Here is a 21,422-nt window from a genome sequence, read left to right on the forward strand (position 1 = left end):
TCATCATCCAGCTTTTCTTGAATTTGTGATGACTATGTTGTGGATTCCTACTTCAGGTCTCAATGTATTGGCAAGTTGCAAGACAGGACAAGGAAAATGATGCTGATCTGTAATGCTGTTTCAGAAGCTGAGGGTACCATTCCATTGATGTATTCATAACTCTAAAGGTGCCCAGTGGTTTCTGTGCAGGGCAGCTGTAGGCTCACATCATGTGTGATATCCATGGCAGGCTATTTAAAGCTACCTCAGGTTTTGGTCAGTTGTGCTGCCCTCTGGCCTGTTCATGCATCTCAATTTCTTTAGACTTTGAAATTCCAGGCCAGATGTTTTCCAGCAGTTGTCTAATGCCAAGGCAGTTTTGACATGCATTTCCACTCAACAGTCCTGTCATGTTGCAGAGCAGGTGGGGTGTAGGACAGCATGCTCTTGTCCCCCGTCCGTCTTAAGCTTGTTTGCCTAAAATTACCACCCTAGTTTCAATGCTGACCACATTCCCCTTTGCTTCTCTGTTAATCACTGCTGAGATCAATGGCATCCAAGTGCAGGGGTGAAGTCACTGTGAGGTGGTGTTTTTGGACTCAAAGTTGTGTGTGAACTTGGCCCAGCTGTCCCCTCGCCATGGATGTACCGATTTATTTTCTCTCTGAGAAAGTGAACAGAAAGGTATATGTAATTTGTATATGAGTTCTTCATTTATCTGATTTAGCATTTGTTACTATTGATCTAATATGAATAAAACACTTTGTAATTTAGAGCACATAGTTCTGCAAACCTTATTAGTGCAATTGCCTTACTGGAAGGCAACCAAAGCTGGTAAAGTCAACAGAAAGCCTTTTAGTGACTTTAGAGGATTTTGCATTTGTGATGTGACTGTTGAGGTGTTCAGACATAATTTTTAACACCACAATGGATCAGGCTACATGAAGCTGCCACCCACTCTGTTTCTAGTGCAGCTGAACTCAAGGAAGAAAGGGCACCTGCTGTAGCTGGGAAACTTCACCTCCTATTCTGATTTATGTAAATATGCAGGATTTTGTATCCAGCTTCCAAAAAGTATGAAGGTCTCCAAACTACACTTCTCTGAAAAACAGCAACTGAAAAAACTCTTATGTAGTCTTAGTGAGCCCAGAAATCTCCTCTGGACACTGCAAGAACCCATCAAATTTACTTTCTAATAAAAAGTTAAGAAGGGAGAAATTAATACTTCGGCTTACTGAAACGAGAGAGGAAGCTATAGACCCAGCCTCTTAGAGACTGCCCTGCTTCTTCAGGTGCACATGATACAGATTAATAGGATTCCCTGCATAGTCTTAGTATCTACACAGATATGTTGTAGCAAGGACGGTAACGCTAAGGCTCAACTAAATAATCTGTGATATTGAAAAGATAGAGCTAAAGGGAAAAATAAAATTATAAGCTTATTTTAAAAAAAATAAACAACTTCTATACTATAAGAATTGAGACCTTCACATTTTTAAGATTGTTTACTGTATGCCACATCTTTTTAAAATTGTTTTGAATTACAGTAATAGTATAATTTCATTAGTACTACTGTGGGTTTGTCTGGGTTTTCCTTTCAGAAACACATCCATGTGTGCATGGTGTAGTGCTTGCTCTGCTAGTATAAAAGGCCTGTGTACTAGGTGGGATGTGGATACTTAATGAGTGTCATCCGACCTGCTGCTTCATTAGGTCTGATACTCAGGGATCCTAAAATATGTTCAAAAGTTAAATTCTGTCCAGACAAAATTTCCAGACAGAATAAGAAAATCCAGGAAAAATGGTTGCTCTAACTACATTGAATAGCTGCCTATTTCTTGTTTATATTCTAGTAAGCAATGAATACTATCAAAAATTGGATAAATTACTTTCTTTGTAGAAGGAGGTAAATACTGATCTTTACACAGTTTGAAAGTAAAAATGCAACAGCTTATACTCAGAGGAGCCTATCCATCTCTACTCGTATCAGTGGAGCTATTCTGGATTTATGCTACCATTTTTCAGTTCAGAATCAGGCTCAAGACAGAGCAGTGATAGTGGGCATATGCATAACTATAGATTAGGTGAACTGGGCTGTTTTTCTTTATTCTAGTTACTAAGTGACAGTATTACTCATTATTTTTATTTTTTTCCTTATAAAAGAATCATATCTCATAGCCACTGGATGCAGGAAATCCAAGAATGTTATTAAGAGGAGACACTTGATTACTTTTTTTGTTATGTGACTCTAAGCTCATGCCTTCGTCTGGAACTGCCATAGTAACAAATGCCACCAATGTCTTTGCTTTGCAGCCACGTTTCCTGAGGTCAACACTGCTGCTGCCAAACAGACAGATGGCCCATAAGGATATAAATGTATGTCCTCTTTACATCAACCATATTATCTTTTGTAATATATTAGGTCAGATCCTCCGTGGGTTTAAGTCAGGACAGCTCCTAGGAGACTTCATCAGCTTTAGAAAAACAGTCTCCTACGGTGACCAAAGGTCTGGCTCCAGCAAATTACCTTGTAGCAGTATGGTGAGTAGATACTGTCCCAGTATAGCTTATGTTTTCCAAACCCTTCCTCAAAGTCTTCAAGGTTTTCCTTTTCCCACTCATCCTGGAGGAAGGCAGCAATGGTTGAGTCTTCCTATTAATTAAAAGTATTCTAATATTATATTTAACATCACAAACTGTTTTTACTTTTTGTTTTACACAGTGAAGAGATGTGTGTTTGTTCTCCCTTTGGCTACCATCAAGGAAAAAAAGAAGATATTCTCAAAAGAATGAAATAAAGAACAAACTTATGCCCATAAAAACTTTTCAGATCTTTAGGGGCTTCCAGATGCACTTTGTTAATAGGAATAATAGAAGCTTGCATCTATTGTATCATATCTGTCAGACATCACACTGCTTCTTGGATTAAGTCAACTGTAAATATAATAAATGCTGCCTTGTTGGTGATATTTAGATCTCTTTCCTCAAGAATACCATTCTATATCTTCCCTGGATTAATTTTTCTTTGATTTATTTCTATTCCTGTACCAATCCCAAAAAGTAAGCCATGATATTTTCTGTTAAGAGAGCCATTTGGATCTATCTAATGTTGTCTTTACATGCAGTAAAATGACAGTTTTTCCAGGCTCACTCTTTTAACCTCCCTGATCAATAAACTTTATATATTTGTGTTTTCTGTAGCCCATAAGTTCATCAAGACCTCGAATAACCAAATCATTTGTGTGAGGCCCATATGTCATGCAATAAAGAGCCTAAAACATTTTCATCTTCATTTTGAAAGGTATTACATTAATATGTGCAGCTGAAAACAAATACTGTAAGCTTTCTTCTATTAATCTGATGCTAACTTTATGCAGACTTTAATTCTTAAATAACTGCTATTTTCTCTGTCCAGAAATGCCAAAAATGCAGAGCAGGAAGAGGGTGTCTGCAGTGCTCTGCCTCTGATCTCCCCAGGATGCTCTGGCTTTCAGGCTGTGGCACACAGCTGCAATGCAGCAACACTTACTAATAGAGCCCAGAACCCACACCAAAACAGCCACAGCTTGCTCACAAACACACCTACGCAGTAGTAAACTGTTCTGCCATTGGTCCTTAATTTTGAAGCAGTTGTAGCTGCACAGGCATCTGAACCCAACTGGCATATCTGTCACTTCTGAGTGCAATACACTTGGTGTCATCAGGGCTGTGACAAACTATCCAGACATACTCGGCTGCTGGTAATAATCACATGCTGTAACCATTTCTCTTGTTATTTGGAAACCCATTGTTCATGAGTTCTAGGAAAAAAAAAAAAAAAAACAAAAAGAAAAATTGTTCTAAGTAATAAAATGATGCCTAACTTTCTTCATATGAATGAGAAGAATTAAAAAAAAAAATAAAATTGGGCCTTAAAAATGCAACCATGCATTGGGGCCTTGTGCTCAGGGACACTATTTCCCTTTAAACCCTTAGGAATGCCAAGCCACGTTGTAAGGATTTTAATACCTTGTCTATGTTATATGTGCACAAGATAGTTTAAATGTCATACAGAGCTCTTCGAAACAGAATGTAAACAGACCTTTTCAATTAACTACAGTGGGAGTCTCAGAAATCAAATGCTAAAGTGCAGGCCTGTCAAAGCTGTAGGGAATCACTGAGGTTTATTTATTTATTTGCTGGTGTGACTTTATTTGCTATGCTGTCTTGAGAACAAAACTGACACTGCTCCAATTTGCTGGGTGAAGGAAATAAAAAGACCTTCATTCTCCCCATACCACGAGAAGCAAAGTGATGACTTACTTAAGAAATGGGCAGCAGTGGAATGGAGAAAAATGAGCTCCGCCCATTCCTGTGGAAGCCAGCCACTGTAGGGGGCTGATGATAAACGGGCAGGGGAGATTGTGGTGCAATTATGTAGGCTAGAGATACAAGCTTCTCCTGAACAAGTGAGTGTGCAAAAACTAAGGCTAAAGCCCACACTTTGTCCTCTATCTGAGGTTGTGCTGCTCCTCCTGTTCATCTCAGCTTAGACTGGAAATTCACAGTCCAGCCCTAAAGGACTGCTTTTTAATTTTAGGTTTGGTGGGTCAGTTAGGATCTGGACAGGCTGGGAATTTGGACAGGCTGGGTCAATGAGCCAAGGCCAATTGAATGAGGTTCAATAAGGCAAAGTGCCTAGTCCTGCACTTGGGTCACAGCAACGCCAAGCAGTACTATAGGTTGGGGGAAGAGAGGCTGGAAAGCTGCCCTGTGGAAAAGGACCTGGAGTTGATGGTCATCAGCCAGCTGAACATGAGCCGGTGTGTGCCCAGGTGGCCAAGAAGGCCAGTAGCATGCTGGTTTGTGTCAGAAATAGTGTGGCCAACAGCACCAGGGCAGTAATAGTCTCTATACTTGGCACCGATGAGGTCACAACTCAATTCCTGGTGCCCATTTCTGGACCAAGTACAAGCAAGATGTTGAGGAGCTGGAGTGTGTCCAGAGAGGGGTAACAGAGCTGGTGAAGGGTCTGGAGCACAAGCCCTGTGAGGAGTAGCTGAGAGAGCTGGGCATGTGTAGCCTGGAATAGAGGAGGCTCACTGGGAGACTTTATCTCTCTGTACAACTACCAGAAAGGAGGTTGTAGCCACCTGGGGGTTGGTCTCTTCTAACAGGTAACCAACAACAGGACAAGAGGACATAACCTCAAGCTGTTCAGGGGATATTCTGGTTGGACATCAGGAAGAATTGCTTCACTGAGAGGGTGATTAAGCATTGGTGCAGGCTGCTTGGGGAGGTGGTGGAGTCACCGTCCCTGGAAGTCTTCAAAAAACATGGATAGGCACTTGAGGACATGACTAATGGTGCACATGGTGGTGGTGCAAGGCTGATGGTTGGATTTAATGATCTTAAAGGTCTTTTTCAATTATAATTCTAGAGTGAGGCTTTACCTTGGAAAATGTTAGAGAGGATCCAAAGCCTGGAAAACTCTGGAGAAATAAACTTCATAAAATGACTAGCACAGAAAAGGGAAAATGCACGTGGATAATCAGCAAAATTGAAGGATGCTGCAGGCAATTGGAACATTTCTTTTCAAGAGCAGTTCTTGTAAATAAAGGAACCTTCCACTCACTCCTAAGTAAATAAACTAAAGGGGAGATTCCAGTTCTCACCCTCCTTCCCACCTGCTGTCCTTCCTGACCTCCACACTGCAGCTCAGCAGCCCAGTCTGAGGTATAAAACTATTTTTCCAGTGGTTGCTATTCCTCCCGTGCAACTGGGCTGAGAAAGGATGGGCAGAGATAGGATAGTACAGCTAAACTTCTCCCCTTTGAACTGGATGAAGTACAATGGAGAAAGGGCTCTATACCAGCAATGGCTATATTGTTCCTCCCTGTCCCCCTAGAAAAAAGGAAAACAATGACTTAGACTAGACATTGACTCCTTCAAGTTTTGCCATCCTTGTAGGGTATTAGGTCTATGAGGTGTCCTTGACCTCATCAAAATGATCAAGCTCTCCACTTCTTCCCTTGGAAGTCTGTGTAGCTCAGTAACTACTCTTTGATAAAATGGATTTATTTCCAGTTGGTAGAGAAATGGAATGGTTACCTTCCAGTGACTGAATGACAGGATCTTCACTGCAATAAGTTAATGAATTTAAGAGGAGAGCCATCCTTCCAAAACAAGACTAATATTGTGCAGTTGCCTAAATTGTGTATGTAGATGCAGTCAATGCATAAGAAGGTAATGGCATACCCAACATAAATTACTAAGAGGAAGGAAGAACAACAAAAAAATATTAGTGATCACTGCATGCAAAGAAGTGGTACCAGCATTTACAATATCATAATATGGCTTTATAACACAGAGTCAGAAAATGCTTTGTCAGAGACAAGTGCAAGAATATGTAGTGCGGCCTTGCCATAAATAGGCAAACAGAGAAAAAAAAAAAAGATAAAAGAAAATAAAAGGGAGAATAAAATCCACTTGGTTTGCAAGGCAGAGATGAAAGTACATGGATACAGTCCTGAAATAGGTTTAGCATAATGACAAACAGGGAGATTTGAGATGCATACTCAAAAAGAAGATGTATTTTGATAGGCAGAGATAATGAGTGCAGGAGCAGGACTAGTGAAGAGCAAACTCCAAGGGGAAAAAAATGGAGCAATGCATGTAAGTGTGCAGGGTATGTAAGGTCAGAGACATGAAACCAGTCTAGGGAGAATCATAAAGATAGGAAGTCAAAGGTGAAGGAACCAGCTCAGGACTTCATTGAAATGCTAAAGGAGCTCTGAATCTCTCAATTTTTAAAGGAAACATTTAGGATGACAATTTGTACACTGTAAAACTTCAGCTCCTGGAGTTACATGATCATGTGTAGAATTAAATATTTAATTTTAAAGCACAGTTGCTGTAGTTTAAATTGGAGGCAAAAAGGGGTGTTCTCCATAAATCCTAAAGAATCCAACAAGAAGGGCAATTGTGGGAGAGAAATTTGTTCACCTGGTTATTTTTTACATGATTTTAAAGCAAATAATATAATTTCTGAATATTCATGGTCCTCCTTCCTCCCCAGTCCCACTTTGGGGACAGCAATTCGGGGGAGTCAGGAGAAACCTCTCCAGTCCATACCCCTTCACAGCCCAGTGATGACTGCAGCAGTCTCATCATATAGATAAGTGTTACGGTGTTTTACACTGGAGACAGAAAATACATATTCTAAAAGAATTATCCTAATTAAAATCATAGAATCACAGAATGTTATGGGTTGGAAGACTCATCTAGTTCAGTCTCTCTCTGTGAGCAGGGACATTTTCAACTAGACCATTTTGCTCAGAACACCATTTAACCTGAGCTTGGCTGTTTCCAGGGATGGGGCACCCACATCTTCTCTGGGCAACCTGTTCCAGTGTGTCACCACCCCCACCATAAAAAAATTTCCTTCATTTTTCTAGTCTGAATCAACCCTCCTTCAGTTTAAAATCAATTCCCCTTATCCTATCTCCACAGGAAGGCTCTACTTCAAACAAAAAAGTCTTTGAACAAGACACATGTATGAACTTATATTTCTGGGGTTACCTCACTTTTTCAGTTTGAGGAGAGAGGACTATAACAGAACACACAAACACACACACCTCTCACATTCCTTTGAAGTGAAGGGACAGGAGGTGACGGGTTGTGCAAGTGTTGGGATCTCCCTAAACCAATACAATTTAGAGCTTAACAGCAGGAGGCCTTCTGGCTTCACAAGCAGATGTTTGTGTTATCAATAAACCACCAAAAGAGAATGAGTGATGAAGAAACAGGATGTCCTAGTGCTGTACTGAGCTCATCCAAGGTGGCCCTGTGAGCTGGAGTGCTCTGTCTGGCACCTCTACAGCCAGATGTGGCTGTAGTGACTCTGCTTTTGCTCACAGGGACAGATGACAGCAAAGTCCTGAAAAATGAACCCTCTCCCATTCCCTGAGAAAATGAGAAGCAAACTTGGGGTATCTGCAGCAAGTGGCAATTCCATTTGCTTTTCATTGTATTCCAGGGTAACAGTCTTATTTTCTACTTGGCTACCAGCATCAAACAGCTACTAATGAAAAATCAAAATAAGGTCCAGATTTTTGATTTTGTGCTGTAACAGTGCAAAGCTTGTGAAGTTATACCTGGCATGTTATGTCAGGGGAAATCTAGATTCTCCCATGCAGCAGAGAATCAATACTGGCTTCTTGGCTGTAGCAGAAAGTAAAGCACATCAGTCCGTAACATATGAAGATGGACTGTAATTTCCTATCAGCAAGTTAGGGCTCAGAGGGCAGGAAGGTAAAGAGAAGAGGAATGAGCAAGAACACGTGCCATTTCTGCTGTGGGCTAAACCTGGTGCAGCTCCTGTTGCAGCATGATGGGCAGGACATTGGAGCAGGCAGGAAAGCCAAGTTTGATAGCTACCTGCATCTCTTTGCTAGGCCAAGACTAGAAAGAGGTGAGACACAGAACAGTGATGTATCTATGTATATTTATCTACACATATATCTATGTCAATATATCTCAGTTCTTGTGCAGTCCTTACTACACTGCTAATCCCAGTGTCTGTCTGCCAACACTAAGGCTGGGGCAGTGAGTCTAAGCGTAGCGTATCTTTGGCTGAGAGTCATTACCAACTTTGTCTTGCTGCTTTTGGTCATCTCAGGCCTGTCCTTAGTTTACCCAGCTGAAACAAGTGGCTTCTCCGGATGAAACCCATCATGTAAGGCTAAATTCCAAATCTTTAGTTATGAAGCTGGGACAGGATGAGACCGACTTACCATATCGAACACTTGAGCTGAGCTTCTAAGCTTAGCAAGATTAGTATCAGCTCTGTATCCAGCACAAGGGGACTGAGTTTGTCTGGAGCATGAGTGCTTTTCAGCTCAAGAAAATCTGTAGAAAATCAAGCTCAGTGCAGGGAAGTGATGGTCTTGAAGTGAGAAAGAGCTGAAATGTGTTAGACATTAGTTAGACTCCAGAGACCATGAGTGATGCAGCTACAACAGCAGCAGCCTGGAACATCTGTAAAGCAGCAGAAGCTCCTAGTAATTTTTTGTGAAGTATTTAGGAAAAAAAAATAGGCTAGAATGAGTTTTTTAAGCTATCTCCCTGGATGTGTGAAAGCCCCACACAATGGCTTATTAAACATTACAGTGAACAGGACAAACCCATTTTGATTCTTGTGTGCGCTGTGGCAGAAATCAGAATATCTTTATGCTTAACGCTGCAGATATGTATAACCTGCTTTCATCCTGCTTTGCAAAATGCAGAAAATGTATTATATGAAATAATATTGTACAGATAGAGAGATACACTGGAGTTTATTCTTCTTTATAGACACTCAGTTTTCATTTAAAGAACTGCTTCAGCTTCATTCTCGAATTCCAAAGTGAAGTAGATGAATTAGCGTAGTAGAAAAGTTTCCCGCGTTTTCTACTTGAAAGAGTCCCATCCACCCCAGGAAAATACCAATTTTGAGAAAATATTTCAATTTTCCAAAACAACATTTTGAAACTAACAAAAGGCTTATCTCAAAATGTCAATGCTTAGTTTCAAATTTCTATCTTAACTCAGACTTAATTTTCTCTAATGCAACAAGGAAATTCCCAGAAAGAAAATGTAATCTTTTCTTGATCTTTGGTTTTATGGAAATCTACAAAAGAGTAAACTCCAAGGATAATTTACAGTTCAAGAACATAACTTACTGTTTATGTAACATATAATGATTAGTTTTCATGTTAAAATTTATGTCCTTGTTATTTCTTTTTTCCCTTTTAACATTTCTATTGCATAATATTAAGTTAATTTATCCAACCTCACAGACAAACACAGATTTAGATTAAAGCCAGTGAGAAGTTTGCCATCAGCATTGATAAGGATAAGATTCAGACTCAGGTTCATTGCCTCTATAATTTTACCTTACCAATGTGTTTTGGTTGTGTCATAGTTCTGATTTTAGCAAGGAATTTTTCTTTTCCTTCCCCTGTGTGCTCTGTGTACAGGCCATCAGGTGAACAAAAGTCGGCCTGGTCCACTGACGGCCGAGAGATTAGTCTCCTTGACAATGAAGGGGGAGGATTTGGGGGGGGTGCTAGTATGTGTGGCTGGAAGGAGGTGGGGAGGAGAGGCTGGTGTGCCAGTGGGCTCAGGACCTGCCGCAAGCTGCAGACGCGGGCTGGTTTTTGGTTTTTCTTCCTGTTGGAGGGGAGTTTGCTGCTGCTCTATTCTCTGCTGTTGCTGGCTGCAGGCCCTGCTTAAAGCAAATCCTAACCAGCTGAAGTTCATGAGTTTTATTCCATCGGGAGAACTTTCTGTTTTATTGCTGGTTTTTTTTCTTCCCCCTTCCCCGCCCCATTTCTTTCTCCAGTGGGGAAGGGAAATCAAGATTTTTTTGGTTTTGTTTTTTTGTTTTTTCCCCTTCCCCCAACCCACCTGGCGGCAACCAAGGATCCCAACAGCGCCACCTGGTGAATGGTACAGAACATTACAAGTTTTGCATCTCCAGTGACCCGACGGCGCCCCCTGCTGACTGTGGTTGGAACTGCACCAAAGGGTGCAAAAAACTGAACTTTTTAATTTTCCTTTTGACGGTTTATCAGTTTTGTTCTTGAAGGGGATTACTGGTGGGTATAGGAGTATTGCTTGGTTGTTTTACTTGTTGGTTTTTTTTTCCATGTTCCTGTTAATACACACATACCTTTTAATAAAGAGCTGTTATTTTTCCTTTTCCATAATTTGTTTTCCTTCAATCAGAGCCTCTTAATTTTGGATTTATAATTGCTTAGAAAGAGAAGTTTGGGTCTTTTTCTCCTAATCCATCCTCAGCAAAAGACCCTTGTCTCATTTAAACTGGGACAGGCTGACTGTACATCACCTGATTCACAAACTGATGATGTGGGATATTAAGATTCCACCATTGTCTTAAATTCAGGCCATCAGACTATGAATTCATCAGTGGAGAGCAACTCATATTATGACTGGATTTAAATAACTAGAAAAGTTTATGTATTTTATTAGGAATTAATCAGAAGAGCAAGCCTAGGAATTCAATCTATTTCTGTTTTTGCTAGAGCATTTATATTCTTGTTCTCTGTTTCTCCATTTTTCTCTCTGCAGAAATGAAGTCCTTTTTTTCAGCTCTGAGGTATTCATGCCATATAAATCTAATTTTTTTTCATACCATTGGTTGTTATTTCTTTTGTTATTGCACTGTATTTCATATACTAGATTCTCCAATTCTCACACATAAGAGGTAAGACGGAGGCAAAAAAGTGAATCCTATCCACAGAGAAACTATTTCATTGAGTGCAAAGGACCATGAAGCTGTGAGTGGTGTAGTTGTATAAATAATTTAAAAAACAAAGAAAATATATGTGTAATACAATTTCTGAACATACACTTTCTGTCAGATGTTTAATATTTTTTGCAAGGGAATGGTGATTGTTTTATTCTACACCCAGGCTGTTAAAAATACACACACATACACACAAACACCCATACCAGCATATGATAGCAATAAAAGATGAAAGTACTTTCCTGCATTAGCTGTAGTAGCTCCAGCTGACTCACCCTGTCTTTGGTCAGTGTCTTTATCAGTGAGTGCTTTATTTTCTGAATTTCTAGCCATTTAAATACACTAAGCTAACAGGTAATGTTACTACTGTAAAAATTTATGTGAAAAGCAGCTTCAGCACTTGGAGAAAAATCTGCTATCTTTTCTCCCTGCTGCTCTCCTAAAGACACAGGACATGAGCCTGGGGCTCCATACCAGAAGGTTCCTGCCCTCCTGTCTGCAGATGCTGGGAGGCTGAATATGTTGCTGTGTACAGCAGTTTCTGTGCTGTTCATGATAGCAACAAAGAAAAATCTAAATGTAAAGCCCAGTGTATCGAAATGGGAGTTCATTCCACAGATCGGGAGTGCAAGTGAAATGTGAAAATGTGGTTCTTTTCTGTTCTGCTAGAGGAGACCAGCTATTACAGAGGAGCAAAGACACTGCACTGAACCAGGACTCCAGAGTGAGGTTCCTTTCTGCCCAGACTCGTCCATGCACAGACCCTCTCCAGCCAAGCTCAAGCAAATTTCTCTGTGGTCACTTGTATTTCATCCCAGGATAGGTTTGTTTGACACAAGCAGTTGAAGCAGTCCCCATTTACTGGGACAGCAGACATAGGCGGTGTACAGCAAAGCAGTCCTAAGCACACATTTCTCTGCACTGGTTTAGGATCATGCTGTGAAGAAGGCTTCTATGCCCAGGAGGGTCACTGACTGGTGAGGGAGTTTGCCGTATCTTGGTTATCTCACCATGGGTGCTCATCTCTTTTATTCCTTCTGAAGGACATAGAACACATGGATGTGTATGCACCTCACCACCACAATGCAACCGTTAAGGGTGAAGAAACCCCTGCAGCATCCACCTGGATGCACTGGTATCATTGATATTACCAGCAGATGACATGTTACAACCACTTTGCATGCCACCTCATATCTTCAGTCCTTTGGATGACTAGTTCAACTCTGGTAGAAACAAGAGAAGCATGGGTTCTACTAGACTGATTCTCATGTGGAAAGTGATTATTAAATAATAAGTGGAATTTAGTAGCATATGTTGTTAGTAGCATTTGTGAAGGATGGTGACTGAAGCCTTCAGTCTCAAACTTTCCCCCAGATTAAGAGAAAAAAACCTGAGGAGACTCATTTTTCACACAGTTTATGTAGAGACCAAAAAGATTTCTGTGTGGTATGTGTTGAAACCTGTTGTTATTAGATATGGGCATTGTATTCTATTCCTGCACATGCCATGGATCGATTGCCTTTGCTGAGGAAGGAACTTCTGAGCAGCTCTATAACCTTCCGTCACTCCAGAGCTGATTTCTCAGAAATCTCTGCACAGACATTACTTGATGATACTTCCTCCTGTAGCACAGGGGATTGCAGATTCAATCCCTGCAGCAGAAGGATAGAAAGCTGTGCTGCATCCAGTTTACCATGTTGTAAATAGGACAGACATATTCTTTCTGTGTCAGAGCACTTGCAGTAATACATTTGTGGGGGAAAGCTCTTACTGAACGGGTCTTTGCATGACAAGCTTTGCTGTTATGAGATTTGGTCTCTGTGTCCAAGAACTAAGTTTTGCTCTCAGTCTGACTTTCCATGCCCTAGTCCCCTTTCCACTGTTGCCTATAGTCGGTAAAGAGCATAGTGTTGTTCTGTGAAACAGCCCCTGCACACAGTCTGACTTTGTATTCTGCATATCCATAGGCATTGCCCAATGAGAGGGGGCATTGTGCTGCCAAGACCGCTGTTTGGAAAAATACTTCTGATCATGTATAGTGCTATTGTTATTCAGTATCACTGCTTGATCAGCAAACCTGTATCCTAACTCCTGCTACAACATTCAAGAAAAACATGTACGTCAGAGAGGAATCCTGGCAGTAAATCCTCAGTGGCTTAAGAGCTGGTGAGTGGCAGAGTCCTGTACAAGATACAAAGTTCACTCCCTCCCAAAGAGAAGACTCACAGGAAGATTTAGAAGAACTGGGAGTTTTGATTTTCTTTTCTGTGAACATCGTGCCAAGTGCTGAGAAGGCACTTGCCTAATGCACTCAATGCTGACTTAGCCTGTAGAAGTCAATCTTCTGTGGGAGATGAGGAGAAACAGCAGCCAGCTACAACCATGGGCTGTGGAAGGCGTTGGGAGGCCAAAAGAGCAGCAGAGAACAAAGACAGAGAAGCTGCGAGGCAAGATCTGAGCTTTGAGCTTATTTCAAAGTGGGGGATGAGATACTTAAAAGTGAAAATAGTGGTGAACGAGAAGAAACATCTGGAAGAGGGGTTTAGCTTACCAATGAATGATCACAGGTGGAGGACCCATACCAGAGAAACTCGAATTCCCTGAAGTTACTTTCTCCCAAATTAACTAACAATCCATCTGATCTTCGTTTGTTCTTCAAGAGTACCTAGTTCAACCTATGTGGTAAACATTACAATACCACACTGAAAGACCTCTGTACCGGAGCCATGAGATACACTCAGCAGTACAGTTTCCAATGAAAATAAGTAAGGTCCTAGCCTTTGCAGTAAGAAGGAAAGCTTTTAAACATGAAGATAACTGGTACAAGTAGCTGAAAACTGTAGTAGTGAAGCATAGGAGATACCCTTGTATTTCAGTGACAGTCAACCCACTTCAGCCCACTGGGTCTGTCAGGAAAAATACCCAGGGTGTTGTAGGTCAAAAAGAGTTCAAAAGAACCTCTAGGACAGATGCTGCCAGGACTGAGTGAAGCCTCCTGTATCATTTTTCCTGGGTATTACAGGCCGTCATGGAAGAAAACTTCAATGTGATGATACCAACCTTCCGTAGGTAGGAGGAATGAGTGGCTTCCAAGAGTCTAGCTCTGCCTATCAGCATCAGAGATGATAGACACAAAGCCTTCCATTGAAAGAAAGAGAATTGTTATACATATTTTACTGTGTTTAGAAGAGCCTTTCAACTTGCTCTCCCTTGGCTGTAGAAGAAAATTCCCCCAGATGAGTGTCAACAGTCTGTTAGTGAATAACTTCACAGGGCTGTTTTACATTCAGTGCCTACCTGCAGTGTCACACACGCTCATGCTGCGTCACAGTCCTGACAATCCCCAGCTCTTAGACAGCCATCAGTGAGACTGAAAGTGTTTTATTAGGGAGGGGTTGCAGCTGCATAGCTGATGAGAAAACTGAGCTATAGAGAAGTGACTTTCTGAAGGCCACTCAGCCATTCAGGGTCAGAACTACTCGATGGAGTCCAAATCTCTGGGGACTTCTAGGACTGGACAGTGCTGCTGTTGCATCTGTGCCACAGGAGTTGTTCTAGGCATTGCAAAGGCCACCTCTGAACCTTTCTTGTGTTGCAGTGAGTTCCCTGTCCTTATCACAGGTAATCTAAAGGTAAAACAGGCATTGGAAAGTGTGAATATAAGCATTTGGATTAATAAAAGCATTCAGCTGTAGTTTAGTAGAAGGGTTCTACTGCCTGAAAAGCTGCCACAACAGTGCTTCAGTTAGTTATCCTGTTCCTATGCCTGTTCATTTTCCTGTCTTCCTATTCCTTTAGAACTGACTGTGCACCTATTTTGATAATAACCACTCAAATCTCAGCAGAGGCTGAAAACAAAACAAAAATAGCTCAGGTTAACCGTGGGTCATTTTCCTAGCAAGAATGGGGGAAGTGAGCCAGGGAAAAGAGGGATGGGTTGGAAAGGGAGGGTGCTGGAGAACGACACCACATTTTCAAGATAGCCATCTGAGTGCTGGCAAGACAATCAAATTCCTAAGGTTTGTGTGGTAAATATGTCTGATGACCGTGGTGGGAATAAGCAAGAGGCTGCTCTAACACTTGCACGTCATCTGCAAAGCAGTCCTCTCAACACTCATTGTCAAAGCTAGTGAAGTTGGATACCTGAATTAATGATCTGTCTACCCACAACCTTTTCCTTAGATGTCTAAATACAATTTACTTTCACCCTCCTTCACTGGAACGTAAAATCCAACATACCTGTCCATAGTGGTATATCTGGGTAAAAATTGAACTCAGAAACAAAAAGAAGGGCCTTATTGAACAGGAGCACAGCTCCCAACTTTTCTTTTTTATTTTATATGCAGCAATACAAATATCTCTGTGATTCTGTGATATTATTTACTTTGTGATATATTATGGATGTACAACTGCTAGCTACACAGTGCAATGAAAATTAAATCTTCATATGATGGGCTTAGATGGAACCTTGCAGGAAGCAACAGATATAAAATGTATTATTCATTTTTCATTGCCTATTTGCTGTTAAGGATATAAGAGTTTGCTGTTCAAGTGGCTTATGATTTCAAAGGGCAAAAAAAATGAAATCAATGGACAATATGTCCAACATTTAAAAACAATTCCTTATGAAATAAAACTTTATTTCCTATGGTGCCTTTCATACCAACTATATCCCAACAGGTTATGCATACTGAAAGAATCCAATTACAGAGGTAATAAATAGGAAAGGGAAAGTGCAATTAAAGAGAGAGTGGCAGACGAGCTTAAACATAACTAATACGAACAAATGTTTCTCTTACTTGGCTTTGTAGAAGGATATTGGTGCATAATGATTAACTTGAAGGATCCTATTGGAAGTGGTAAAAATCCCAGCATGCTCCGTTTTTAAAGGTCACAATCAGCAACAGTTTATCAGCTGCTGCAATGGAGGATATGCTAATGTTTTAAGGGCATCAGCTCTTAAAACACCATAAAAGCTAATGGAAGTCTTTTGCTTTCACTGTGTCGGATCAGATTTGAGTGTACATATTAAACCACTAATACGGGTCTCTTTTTTTCATCTAGATCTTTACATCAAAAGAACAAAACCCCAAAAGGACTTTTTCAAGAATGACAACAAATCACCGAAGGAAGATAAAAACCCTTTTAACTCTGCAAATGTGATGCTTTTCTGGAACTTTTTACTCAGATGTTATTTCTCAAGACACTTGGAAGACAATGTGTTTTCCAACTGTAAAATAAACTCAGTGAGGCAAAAAAAAGGGAATTGCTGTGTTCTTCTGAAATGCAAAATGCACTCGCTATGTAGTTGACTACTTGCTGTATTAATTCCATTAAGCAATTTTTTTTATAATATGGAAGTTTAAGTTCTCCTTCTACAGTGGGAAAAGAACGATACATTGTAGGGGAAAACATCAAGCAAAATATTTGCACAGTGAGACACCTGAGCAGAATGCAAAATAAAAAAAAGTGAAAATACCGTACTTAAACTAACATATTTCTGCTTCTGGGATAGACTCAGTTTTCTATCTGACAGAACAAGTATGCTTGCAGATATTTTAAAAAAATACAATAATATCGTCTCATTTCTGTTTAAGCATGTTATGCTGATTTCATAGATAATCAATAATGCTTTTCAAACATTTATGAATGTACCAGATTTAAATATGAAATGTGCAAGCAAGAGGAATTTTTGTATGAAGAAGGAGAGTGATTCTATCCAACAGAAGTAGATAAAATATTTTAGTAAAATCATGGCTGAGACAATCATTTCTATTATTATATTCAGAAGGTAAAAACGAGGAAAAGAAAAAAGATATTTAAAATAAAGGGAAACACTGACATAAAGAATGGAGATAAGGAGCTAAAGCAAAAAAGGAAAGTGTATGCCCAGTGGAAGCAAGGTCAAATGACATGGGAGGAATATAGAGATGCTGCTTGCCACTGCAGGGAGAAAATTCATGTGGCCAGAGCTCAATTGGAGTTTAAACTGGCCAGAATGGTTGGGGTACAATAAAAAGAATTTTAAATACATTATTGGCAAAAGGCAGTGCTGAAATGGCATCAGCCTGTTACAGAATGAGGATTGTCATCTCACAAACAAGGCACAGGTGTTTAATACATTCTTTGCCTCTGTTTTCAACACAGACGACAGACCCAGGGGGCCTCAGTGCCCATGGAGGAACATAGCTATGAGAATAGTAACCTCTTAGTTGACCCTGAAGTTGTGCAGGATCTGCTGCTCCAGCTGGATTCCTGTAAATCTATGGCACTTGATGGGATTCGTTCAAAAATCCTCGAAGAGCTGCTGATGTCATCACAAGGCCTCTCTCCTTGATTTTTGAGCAGTCTTGGGAATCTGGAGAGGTCCCTGTTGACTGGAAGTTGGCTAATAGTGCCCCAGTTTTCAAGAAGGACAAGAAGGAGGACCCTGGAAACCACAGACCTGTCAGTCTCACTTCAGTGACTGGTAAAATTATGGAGAGTATTATTGTGGGAGGTATTGAAAAACACCTGTAGGACAACAGAGTCATCAGTAAGAGCCAGCACAACTTCATGAGGGGAAAGTTCTGCTTATCAAATCTGATTTCCTCTTATGACAAGGTAGCCCACCTAGTTGATCAAGGGAAGCCATTTGGTGTAATCTTTTTGGATTTCAATAAAGCCTTCGATACTGTCTCTTACAGTATCCTTCTGAAAAAAACACAGCTGCATAAAAAAAAGAATCACAGAATATTGTGAGTTGGAAGGGACCCACAAGGATCATTGAGTCCATCTCTTAAATTAATAACCCTTACATGGATCAAACCCACAACCTTGCTATTTTAAGCACCAGACTCTAACCAACTAAGTTAATCTCAAGGTCCACGTCATGCAAGGGGCGAGCAACTGGCTCATAGGTCAGTCACAAAGAGTTACAGTGAATGGAGTAACTGGTGACCAGATACTAGTGGGGTTCCACAGGGCTCCATCTTCAGCCCAGTTCTCTTCAACATCTTCTTAAATGACCTGATTTTGAGTTAGCAGTGCCCTGGCAGCCAGGAGGGCCAACCATGTCCTGGGGGGCATTGGGAACAGCATCGTCAGCCAGGTGAGAGAGGGGATTGTCCCACTCTGCTCTGCACTGGGGCAGCCTCACCTTGAATATTGTGTGCCTTTTTGGGGCACCACAATATAAGAGAGTCCAAAGGAGGACAATGAAGATGGTGAAGGGCCTTGAGGGGAAGCCGTATGAGGAGCGGCTGAGGTCACTTGGCCTGTTCATCCTGGAGAAGAGGAGACTGAGGGGAGACCTCATTGCAGCCTACAACTTCCTCCTGGAGGGAGGAGGAGTCATGGACACTTATCTTTTCTCTGTGGTGGCCATTGACAGAACCCAAGGGAATGGCTTGAAACTGTGTCAGGAGGGGTTCAGGTTGGATATCAGGAAGAGGTTTTTCATCCAGAGGGTGGTTGGGCACTGGAACAGGCCCCCCAAAAAAGTGGTCACAGCACAGAGCCCACCAGAGTTCAAGAAGTGTTTAGACAATGCTCTCAGGTACATGGTGTGATTCTTGGGGCTGTCCTGTGAAGGGCCGGGACTTGTACTTTGATGTTTCTTGTGGGTCCCTTCCAACTCAGGGTATTCTGTGATTCTATGTCATAAGAAAAATAGTTGCAAACAGTGTCAAAGCATATTTAATCTGAAAATCAGAACATTAGTGATGAGCAAAGTAAGTCCTCTAGCAGAACTAATCATAGGGCAAGAATAAAGATGTTTCCAGATGTAGCTAGTCTGGGTCTAGATGAGATGGTGTCCCATTGGAGGCTAGACCTAGTGCCCAGGAGAGTCCATTCCCACCATTGTCCCACCTTCAAAAAATACTGCTGAAGCCAGCTTTGAACAGCTTGGGTCTGTTCAAAACCTTCCCAACTTCAAAAGAATCTTCTTTCCATTCCTGTCTCAATCATCTTTCACAAGCTCTTTGTTTCTTTCATATTCCCAAGTTTCCTTCTTCTGTCACAGATTTTTCTCCTTTCTAACATGAAGGTCAGTATCTAAACCATTTCCTCAACTGCTCTGTTATCGCTACACAGCAAATTTCCCCTCAGTACACATTGTGCAGCCAAAGTCTTCAGTGCCTCTTTCACCCGAGGCCTGCTAGAAAGTCTCCCCAGAGATATGTCATAAGGAGAAGTATGAAGTCAAAGAACTCCAGATTTTGGCAGTGACTGCTGAGAACATGCTGAAAATATGAGAATATTCTAATTTTCCAAAGGGAAGACAACTCTGTGATAGGCTTGAGAAAAAAAGGAAGCACTAAAAATCTTTTTGCCAACAAAGCAGACAATCTTTGTTAGTCTATTTTATTTTAACACTGCAATAGACATAGATGCTCCTGGGCAGGTTTTTTTGGATTACTTGGATTTACCTGGTCACCTGTGATTTACACAGACAGTCACCTCTCAAAAAGACACTGTGCTTTCTGAGAAATGTTAACTAAAGAAGACAACCCTCAGTCTTCATTTGAACTTTACCAAAGGCTCTGTCAATCAGGACTGTGGAAACACAAATGTTTTTCTTCTTAGTAAAACACACCACACTAACTAATTTTTATATATGATTTTCTCAAGCTGTAATTGAGCAGATATTTGACAGGAGAACCATTCCAAAGATGTGGTCAAGACTCCTGAACATAAGTTTCCCCCAAGCAATCTAGATCTGGTTCCTGCAGACTCTACAACTCTTTATAAACTTGTGCTGTGTAGATACCCTGGTATTGTAAAGCATATCACGACATAGAGCAAAGACAGTAACTTTGTTCCTAGGCCTTGATAATCAGGTCCAGGGCCTAAGTTAAGCCAGGCAAATTCTGTGGGAAGAAACCTATGCATTTTAAATAACAAGAGTAATTAGTTAGCAGAACAACACACCTGGGATCATAGCGGATTTTTCAGTCTTTCTCGCAGGTTGGGTGTCCTTCTAGAAACTGTGCTACTCTGGGCAAGCAAACACTCTAGTCAATAGCTGTAGAAACATTTCTAAGTACATGCATTAGCAGTTGTATGGCCTGTATCTCTGGGCTGTGCTATAAAAGATGTCTGATAAAATGTTCTTACAGTTATTTGCATTTATAAAATAAACAACATAAACAAACAAGAAAACCTTATTAAATACCATATTTTTTGAGAAGTATTACTACTGCAAAAAGTATAAAATTAATCTTTTAACTGTAAATGTAGTTTAGCAACATTTAGAACAGGGTCTCCCAAGCTGAGCTGCCTAGATAGCACAGAAGGGGAATTCCAGGACACTGTGCTAGCTATAGAGCAAATAACTGCAACAACTTTTAGCTTTTAGCTCACACATCCACTGTTGTCTCTCTCAAAAGCAGAAGCAGAAGCTCTTGGCTATTGTTCAAATAAAAAGAGGATACTAATATGCAGGCAATTAAAACTCCATATCCTCAGTAGAAGAGTTAGAAAGAGTAGCTAGAATTATATAGGGATCTTATCTGTGTTTAGAGACAGCAGAGTTGTAATTTTAAAAGAAAAAGCCTTATTTAAAAAGACAGTACCCCAAAAGAAACAAAAAGCCCAAGAACACTCTTAATAACAAGATACGACCTGCTTTCCAAAGAACCCCCCTTTGTGAGCTGTGCAGAATACACAGCCCAAAAAGCACCAGGTCCTTAATTGGTTTGTTCGTTCATGTTCCCTGTGGTGTAATTAGACATTTGCAACTTCTCAACTTGAACCCTTGAAGAAAGCCCAGTTTTTAACAATACACTCCTACTAGTGTAATCTAGTTTAATCAGTGTGTTTTGGAATACTAAGCCTCATCTGCAGTACTGTCTCAAGCATTAGCATACAGATAAATAAAGCATTTCTCTTTAGTAAAACAATTTATTTTAAAGATGATAAACTTCTGTGGCTGAAAGAAGCGCAGTTTGAGCAGAATGACTGCAATTGCTGGTTCTGTGGGACATCTAGTGGGAAAAAAAGGCTATTGTCTTGTTTATGCAGTTTCTCAGACACTAATCCAAGGAGAAAGATAATCCTACAAGCACAACAACATTAGGCAGAATTGTTGTGAGAAACATAAGGGTACTTGCACCTGAGTTCTTGGGAGGAATGTAAACTGCTACTTTGAGCGTTCCCCAGAGCACAAGCA

The sequence above is a fragment of the Empidonax traillii genome, unplaced genomic scaffold, assembly GCF_003031625.1.
Source record: "Empidonax traillii isolate 1590-97213 ecotype Southwest subspecies unplaced genomic scaffold, ASM303162v1 scaffold44:size1908036, whole genome shotgun sequence".
Taxonomy (NCBI): domain Eukaryota; kingdom Metazoa; phylum Chordata; class Aves; order Passeriformes; family Tyrannidae; genus Empidonax; species Empidonax traillii.